The following is an 8,612-nucleotide window of genomic DNA, read 5'->3' as shown; positions in this document are numbered from 1 at the left end:
ATATTACATGTCTCACATACCAAACAACTCTCAATATCACATGTCTTACATACCAAGTCACAAATGTACCATAAATAATATTCGAGATTTCACATGTGTCATAATAAATGAGATTTCCATAATAATCATTTAATTGGACACATAATTTCACATACTTTGATAATATACGCAACTCATAAATACTTTAAAAATATTAATATTTTTCCACTCACAGAACTATATACGCTAAAATCAACTCGGTCGGTAAACTGTCCCAATGTCTATATCGCCGCATAAAATATAATATAATTTTTAAATCAACAATTAATATTTTAAGTAATTTCAATAATTAAATAGGCAATACCAAAACTTAATTATTTCACGTTTAGACGATTTCTAAAGTCTCTTTTATTACTAAAACTAATTTTTCTTTCATTTTACTCAATTTCATAGTTTATTATACTTAACCATTTCAATAAAATTTAATTTAATCTAACAATTTAACAACTACAAAATTAAACATAACATTTCAATAAGTAAATTTTTACTTACCTTTCAAAATTGAGGAATTTAAGTCTAATAGAATAACCTACTTAATTCCTCACACGTTGGCGAATTTTCTTTTTTTTCTTTTTTTCTTCCTCTTTTTCGTTTTTTCTTTCTCTTTTCTCTCTTCTTCTTTCTCTTTGGCTCATTTTCTTTGTGTGAGTAGTGTGTGTGTTTTTAAATTGGTTTTGGATAGATTTATAATGAATTAGTTTGAGTTTCACCACCTACCATTTTTCTTTTTGTCTTTTGTCCTTTTTTTTGTTTGACTTTTCTTTCCATTAATTTAAGATATTACAACGTGCTTGTTATTGATTGTATGTTCTAGTCGAACGATATCTAGAAAAATTTTATATGTTGATTGAATGATTGGATTATTTTAAACTGTGAACCAATTAATTGTGGTCAATCTTTGATGTAATTTATTATTTCGATTATGTAACAAAATAGGTGGATTACGACTCCATCATCTTGATTTAATTTTCTGTACAATTAGATTCAAAATTTGTGACTCTACGGGACATAGAAATTTATGTAATTCTTGTAATTTTTGGATCTTGTAAGTTGATTAGAAATTGAATAAGAAGACTTGAAGACCAAGGGCAAATAATTCAAAGATTTGTATTTTAAAAAAAAAATTATGACAGTTTGACTGCTACGCGGCAGACAGCAGTGGCGAATCTAGGGACGGAGGTCAGCTAGGGCGGATATTGACTGACAATGACCGTTGACCATTGACCGTTAACAATCAACAATTGTAATAGCAATGTCGTTTATTAATATCTAATTAAAATCTGGATAGAAAAGAAAATGTCAAGAAAAATGCATCAGGCAACCAGATGAGTAGCTAGCAAATACGAACGTTGTGCAAAGGCATAGCAAAAGAAACCGGCAGCCAACCACCAGAGCACTAGAAGCCTTTGCAAATGGATACATCACCGTGAACTTGAGACAGAAAAGAAAGAGTCGTCAAGCAACCAGAGGTGCAGCAATAGAGTAGGAATCTGATATCTTTGTATTTGCCTTTTGCGATCAAGTTAATAGAAATTATGCTACTTTGTATACTTTAATTAACAAATCAGCATCAATATTGTAAGTTCTTCAAGCATTATTTGTAAGACACCATTCAAAAGTTATGGTTAAAAAGTCACTGTTCATTTTATCGTTCATCATCAATATTTACTAATTTTTTGGGTATAAAATCCTTAATCCTAAACATCTTCAACACTTTGGGATGGCATCTTCTTTTACTTCAATATCATCCAAAGTCTCCAAGAATTTCTTATAATTTTCTCCAGGGATTTTGTTGTATAATGTCGTTGAATTCCCCCTCTATGAAATTATAATATTTGGTTTGGAATCCCCTATGTTTGACCTAATTCAAAACCAGTTAACGATTTCACCATCATCTTTGATTAAGAAATCAAATTTCAGTGAAGTACACAATCTTAACCTTATGTTAATAACAAAAAAATTCCGATCTTGTATTTCTGTGAAGTACACAATATTAGCCATTGTCAGTATTTTGAGTAGGACTTCAAGAATTTGCAGTTGTGGCTACTATTAGGAGGCTGCAGTCGGATTCAAGAGAGATTCAGTCTTCTGTGAGAGAGATGATGAATTTGGATGGTGATGGAGAATGGAATGAGATGAGGATGGAAAATCAGGGTTTAGTTGAGAGATTTGAGGGATTAATATAAGTTAATTGGGGGTGATTGGATGTAAGATTTATGAATTTTTTATTGTTTTGATAGATAAATTGTGAGCGTTGGATCGATTTAATTAAAGGCCCCGGATTATTTGTCAAAAACGTTTGTCAAATTCACGTGTCTAAGGAACGGCCCCAAAACATAAATTACTTATCATAAATCACAATCAAACAAATAGGACATACAAGATTGATAACATTATCCACGTACATACAACTAGCCTACAACATTCTCTAAGAAAAGGGGAAAAAAAGGGGGAACAATGATGCAACAAAACGCACTCTGAAATTTAATAGACCAAATGCATATTAATACAGATATGCGAAAATCCTGCAAAATAAATAAATTAATAATAATAATAATAATAATAATAACAGCAACCTAGTAGAGCCCATAATTTAGGAAAGTAGGAAGAACAAATGAAAAACAGAAAAATCTTCAAGAGTCAGCGTTGAAAAAAAAAAAATCTAAAGGAACCTGAGCGAGGAGTGAGGACTCTAGTCCAGAGTCCTTTAAACTTTCTCCATGAATTGGTTCCCAACTTCTCTTTGAAATGCATCATTAAGAAGGCTCCCCAGTAATCAACACTCGATAGTCATCTTCAAACCCCTGAAACGAAATTTACTTTGCTATATCATTGACAAAACACAGGACAAAAACCAAAAACAAAAATTTAACGAAAAAAAAACGAAAAACAAAAAAAACAGAGAGAGAGAGAGAGAAGGGGATCACAGATTCACACTCTGAGACTCTAAGACCGGAGATTGGAAGGTCGACGACGAGTCGTCTCGTCGCCCAACACCTCTCGCCACCCGTCAGGTGTCAACACTCAGCAGCAACAACTCCACTTCGATCAAAATATATGGATTGGATTTGGACCTAATGTTTATAAATAAGGAGGCCCATCAATCACTGGTCACCCCAAATAAAAAGGCCCAAACTGGAAAAAAAAAAAAAAAAAAAAAAAAGTAACCCAGATGGAATTCATTCATCTTCCTCGGCTTCTTTCTCTGCAATTGCAACTTCTGGTTCTGGTGCCCGGCGGTAGTGAACATTCCGGCGGATCCAGCTAGGGCGGCCGCCATAGCTCGCCAGTACCTGGATCCGCCCCTGGCAGACAGATGATTGTCTATGATAGTAGACAGATTACTGTCTGCACGTGCAAACAGATTTATCTATAAATTATTTTTTTCAAAAAAAATGGATTTTTGAAAATAATTATAGGTGTAGTAGCTGAAACTTCCTTGTTATTTTTGGAGAAGCTACTGTAGGATGCTTGAAGATTTTGGGCTGGAGATTTAGATTAAATTTTTGGCATTGGTCCAATTTTTTTCTTGAGTTTATTATTTTTTATTGCTTTTTGAATACTTTAAACTATTGTTTAAAATATTGTCATTCTTGATATTATGACATATAGATTTATTTATGACATCGCTCATGCTACTATGAATAGGATACATAGCATTAAACACAGATTTTTCTTTGAATTAAATTTTTCTTAATAGAAAAATCGTAATAATTAAACTTTATATTAATTTAATTAATATAAACAGCTGGTAATTGTCTCGATTAAAATCCATTATTCTAAAAGATTAAGTGGGACAGGGTGTTAATTTAAATAAAAACCCACGGTCTCCTTAGGTCAATCCATAAGCAAAGTAACGCGTTTGCCTCGTGTCGGTAATGCAACAGACTCCCTATAGGAGGGCGGTGTGGTTCAAGTTGCTTGATTGGATTTCTTTATGATAAAATCGTCTAAATAGAATATAATTTATGATCATCATATAGATGGCGAAATTATTTTGAAGTGTTTAGCGATTGAGACAAAAGTTATTCACTCAAATCGAAATTATCTACAAACCTCCTATAGAGGCTCTCGTTTATAATTTTGGTGACCAAATAAAACGATGCTAAGCTTAATATAGATATCTGTTGTTAGATATATTTTGTTTAGTGGGAGGGTCTCAGCTTGATTAGTGGACACATTGACCTTTCGTATAGAGAGGCATGTTGGATCACAGAGATCAAGTCATCGTTGCATTATTGTAATTAGATGGATCTACACATGCATTCATGCATCATATGCTAAATTGTCATTTCCCTGCTCCATTTTTGATATGCAATAAATTGTTATTTTTTCATCAAAATGTCTCTCAGCACTTTTTTCGTTATTCTAAAACAAATCGGGGATAATTATGTGGATTGGAAACGTAATTTGATGTTTGTGTTTATTGTCGAAAAACTTGATTTTGTGCTCGAAGAAGAATGTCCCGAGGAACCTACCAAGACTACAGATAAGTCCAAGAGGACTGCGTATAATAAGTGGATCGCTGCTAACAAGATGGCTCGCTGTTTCATTTTGGCATCCATGTCAAATGTGTTACAGTAAAAGCTTGAAAGTCAGGAGACCTCTTATGACATACTAGAAAGCCTGAAGGGCATGTTTGGACATCAAAGTAGGAGGGCTCGCTTTGAGGCCATTTGTACATACAGAACATCCGCATGAAACCCGAAACTCCTGTGAAGGATCATATGTTGACTATGATTGCACACTTCAACGTGGAGGAGAATCTGGGTGCAACTATTGATCAGGAAACTCAAGTTGATATGGTGTTGAATTCTTTATCGATATGTTTTCACAGTTTACTGTGAATTATCACTTGCACAAGATGAATATGCTATTAACTGAGTTGATGAATGAGTTGCAAAATGTGGAAAGTGGTCTCAAGGGTAAGGGTGGCCATGCTTATGCGGCAATTGCTAGCTCCTCTGGCTCCAAGCCGAAAGGCGAAATTAGAAAAAAGGGAAAGAGATCTAACAAGAAGCCAGGAAGCAACAAAAAGCCCAAATCGGATGGAACGTCGAAAGGCAAGTGTTTCCACTGTGGTCGCAAAGGACACAGGAAGAAAGACTGCCCTAACGCACTATCTAAAAAGCTGAGTATTGGTGAGTTTTTTATTGCTGAGTCATGTTTGGTGGTTGATACTACAAATTCCTGGGTTGTAGACTCTGGAGCCACTAATTATATATGCATGTTTATGCAGGTGCTTCAGGAGAGCAAAAACTCAGTGAAGGCCAGTTTAAAATTACTGTCGGCACAGGAGCTGTAATTTCAGCAAGAGCAGTAGGAGTAGTTTACTTTTATTTTAATAGTGGTAGGCGTTTAATTTTTAAAGACTGTTATTATGTCCCGCGGATGAAGCGGAATTTGATTTATGTTTCTTGTTTAATAGGAAAATGTTATTCTTTAGACTTTGTGCATGATGCGCTTTATATTTTAAAGAATAAAGCTCCTATTTGTGCTGAATATTTGGTGAATGGTTTTTATATTTTAAATTGTGCCACAAATGAAATAAATGTTACTTCTACAAACCATGAGCGAATGTCTAACCATAATAGTGATACTTATTCATGGCATTTTAGACTTGGACATATTAACCTTAATAGGATACAAAGATTGTCTAGAGATGGTCCACTTAACACACTTAAGGTCGAACCACTGCCAATTTGTAATTCTTGTTTGGAGGGTAAAATGACCAAGAGATCATTCCTAGCAAAAGGACATAGAGCCAAAGAAGTATTAGAACTAATTCATTCTGATGTATGTGGACCTATGAGTACACCTGCGAGAGGGGGTTACGAGTATTTTATCACTTTTACCAATGATTACTCTAGATTCGGATACATCTACCTAATGACTCGAAAGTCAAAAGCTTTTAAAAAATTCAAAGAGCATTGGGCTGAGGTCGAGAAACATTTGGGTAAGAGTATTAAGACACATCGATCAGATCGAGGTGTCGAATATCTCTCGAGAGAATTCGGGGACTACTTGACAGAAAATGGTACTGTTTCTCAACTGAGTGCGCCAGGTACATCCCAATGGAATGGCATCTCAAAAAGGAGAAACAGGACATTATTATACATGGTTAGGTCAATGATGAGTTTCGCAATTCTACCTACCTCATTTTGGGGATATGCACTAGAAACAAGAGCATATGTTCTTAACTTAGTTCCTTCTAAGTCGGTTCCCAAGACTCCCCTAGAATTATGGAATAGGCGCAAGCCTAGGTTACCTCATATTTGAATTTGGAGATGTTCGGCTCATGTTCTGAAAGGGAAGATAGAGAAGTTGGAGTCTAGATCAGAGATATGATTGTTTGTGGGATACCCTAAATGTACCAAGGGATATTATTTTTATATCCCTCTAGATAGGAAAGTCTTTGTTAGCACAAATGCCACTTTCGTAGATGATAAGTATATTAATGAATGTCAGTCCAAAAGTAAGGTCGTGTTGGAAGAAATGAGTGGGAGCAATTCCACCACATTGATTCCTGAAACACAATCTCATGGCAGACAATCCTTAGTGTCAGATATACCTAAACAATGTGTTTTGAGTAGGAGAGATGAGTCATCCAATCCCATGGATCAAGTAAACATTGAAGGTATTGAGGAGGTAATGGAACCATCTAATGGTAATACCAAAATTGATACAAACGTTACAATTCCAAACAATGCCACAGTCTAGGATCCACCACCCCTTAGACAAAGTCAGATGGTTATCAGACCACCTTCTAGGTACTTGTTAGTTGGGGAGTCCAATCAACCAATCTCCACAACACAAGTTGATGACCCGACTCCATATAAGGAGGCCATGAATGATGTGGATGCAGATTTATGGCAACAAGCTATAAATGCTGAAATGGAATCTATGCATTCCAATCAGGTCTAGGAACTTGTAGATGCACCAGAAGGGATAAAACCCATCGGGTGCAAGTAGGTCTATAAGAGAAAGAGAGGAATGGACTGGAAAGTAGAAACTTTCAAAGCAAGGCTAGTGGCTAAATGTTTCACCCAACGAGAAGGCATCGATTACGAGGGGACCTTTTCGCCTGTGGCTATGCTTAAGTCTATCCGAATTCTTTTATCCGTTGCAGGTCATTTTGATTAGAAGGTGTGACAAATGGTTGTCAAGACAAACTTTTTGAATGGCCATCTTGAGGAAAGTATCTATATTGTGCAACCAGACGGATTCATAGAACCTGGTCATGAAGACAAAGTCTACAAGCTTCAGCGGTCTATTTATGGGTTGAAGCAAGCATCAAGATCTTGGAACAAGAGATTCGACGAAGTGATTAAGACATATGGTTTTGATCAAAACTTTGACGATGTTCCAGTGTGTTATACAGATTCAGACTTCAAGGCTGATAAGGACTCTCACAAGTCTATATCAGGATCACTATTTACACTTGGTGGTGGGGCCATTATTTGAAGAAGTATCAAACAATCATGTATTGCTGATTCCACCAAGGAGACTGAGTATGTGGCAGCTTGTGAAGTCGCTAAGGAAGCGGTGTGGCTCAAAAAATTCCTAACAAATATCGAGGTGATACCTGCATCTGCACAGCCCTTAACACTGTACTATGATAACAATAGGGTAGTGGCTAATGTTAAAGAACCAATGAGTCATCAGAGGGGTAAACATATTGAACGAAAATATCATCTCTTGAGAGAGATAGTTAACAGAGGAGATGTGATTGTCAGTAAAATTGCTATTGGGGATAACCTCGCGGATCCATTTACAAAGAGTCTATCAGCTAAGGTTTTTAATGGACATGTACAAGACATGGGGTTACAGGACATGACATATATACTCTAGGGCAAGTGGGAGATTTGTTGGGTTGTGTGCCCATATAGTATAGTTTTACAGATGTAAAAATAAAAATAATAATTTTTATATTGAATAAAATAATGTTTACTTTATTTGTTGCACTTATTTATTATTGAGCATGCGAAATTAAAGTGTCTCTGATCACTTGTGATAATATGAGTTGGGTACTTGTGTTGAGAAGTACAGTGAGATAAAACTTATATTTTGATCATAAATAATTTGTTCACAACCAATATATAAGGTTGGCACCTTATATTGAAAGGTTGTAGTATTGACCAATTCACTATTCATATTTGTGATTTGTCCTTATCACAGAAATAGTTAAAGGTGACACTAGTACACTTGGAGTGTATTGAACGGACCACGTATCGAATTTAATTATATAGCATGACATGCGGAGAATTAAATTTCACCTGATCGCTGTGTATTTCATTTGAATCCTTTGACAGGATTATGTATATCTTTTCGTGGTTTTAATTGTTCTTTGATTCATCAATGGGTGAAATCAATTTGATCGGTCAAATATCTCGATGAGTTGGGAACTTCAGAATGAGCGGAGTAGAGAACATGAATTCAGTGTTTAGCGACGGCTAAACCTTGACATCTGTGATTTGTTCACAGGATCATTGGAGAAAATGAAACTTAAGTTAGTGAGAATAGTTAGAGGGCCAAAATGATCATTTATGCTGTACCTAATTATCGGATCTTGG

At 35.4% G+C, this 8,612-nt stretch overlaps 2 long non-coding RNA genes across 2 annotated transcripts; one reads left to right on the top strand and one right to left on the bottom strand.

The window, feature by feature from the left end:
- Positions 1 to 1,198: 1,198 nt before the first annotated feature.
- LOC111411679 lies at positions 1,199 to 2,576 on the top strand. Its single transcript, XR_002705875.1, has 2 exons — positions 1,199 to 1,521; positions 2,059 to 2,576. It is a non-coding gene; the product is annotated as an uncharacterized LOC111411679 (long non-coding RNA).
- Positions 2,577 to 2,601: 25 nt separating this feature from the next.
- Positions 2,602 to 3,341, bottom strand: LOC111411678. The gene is made up of 3 exons (XR_002705874.1): positions 3,208 to 3,341; positions 2,967 to 3,113; positions 2,602 to 2,843 (listed from the first exon to the last, which is right to left on the bottom strand). It is a non-coding gene; the product is annotated as an uncharacterized LOC111411678 (long non-coding RNA).
- Between the last annotated feature and the right edge of the window lie 5,271 nt (positions 3,342 to 8,612).

Source organism: Olea europaea, chromosome 16 (assembly GCF_002742605.1).
Source record: "Olea europaea var. sylvestris chromosome 16, O_europaea_v1, whole genome shotgun sequence".
Taxonomy (NCBI): Eukaryota; Viridiplantae; Streptophyta; class Magnoliopsida; order Lamiales; family Oleaceae; genus Olea; species Olea europaea.
Note: the sequence above shows the minus strand (reverse complement) of the source record. Positions and strands in the feature narration are given on the sequence as shown.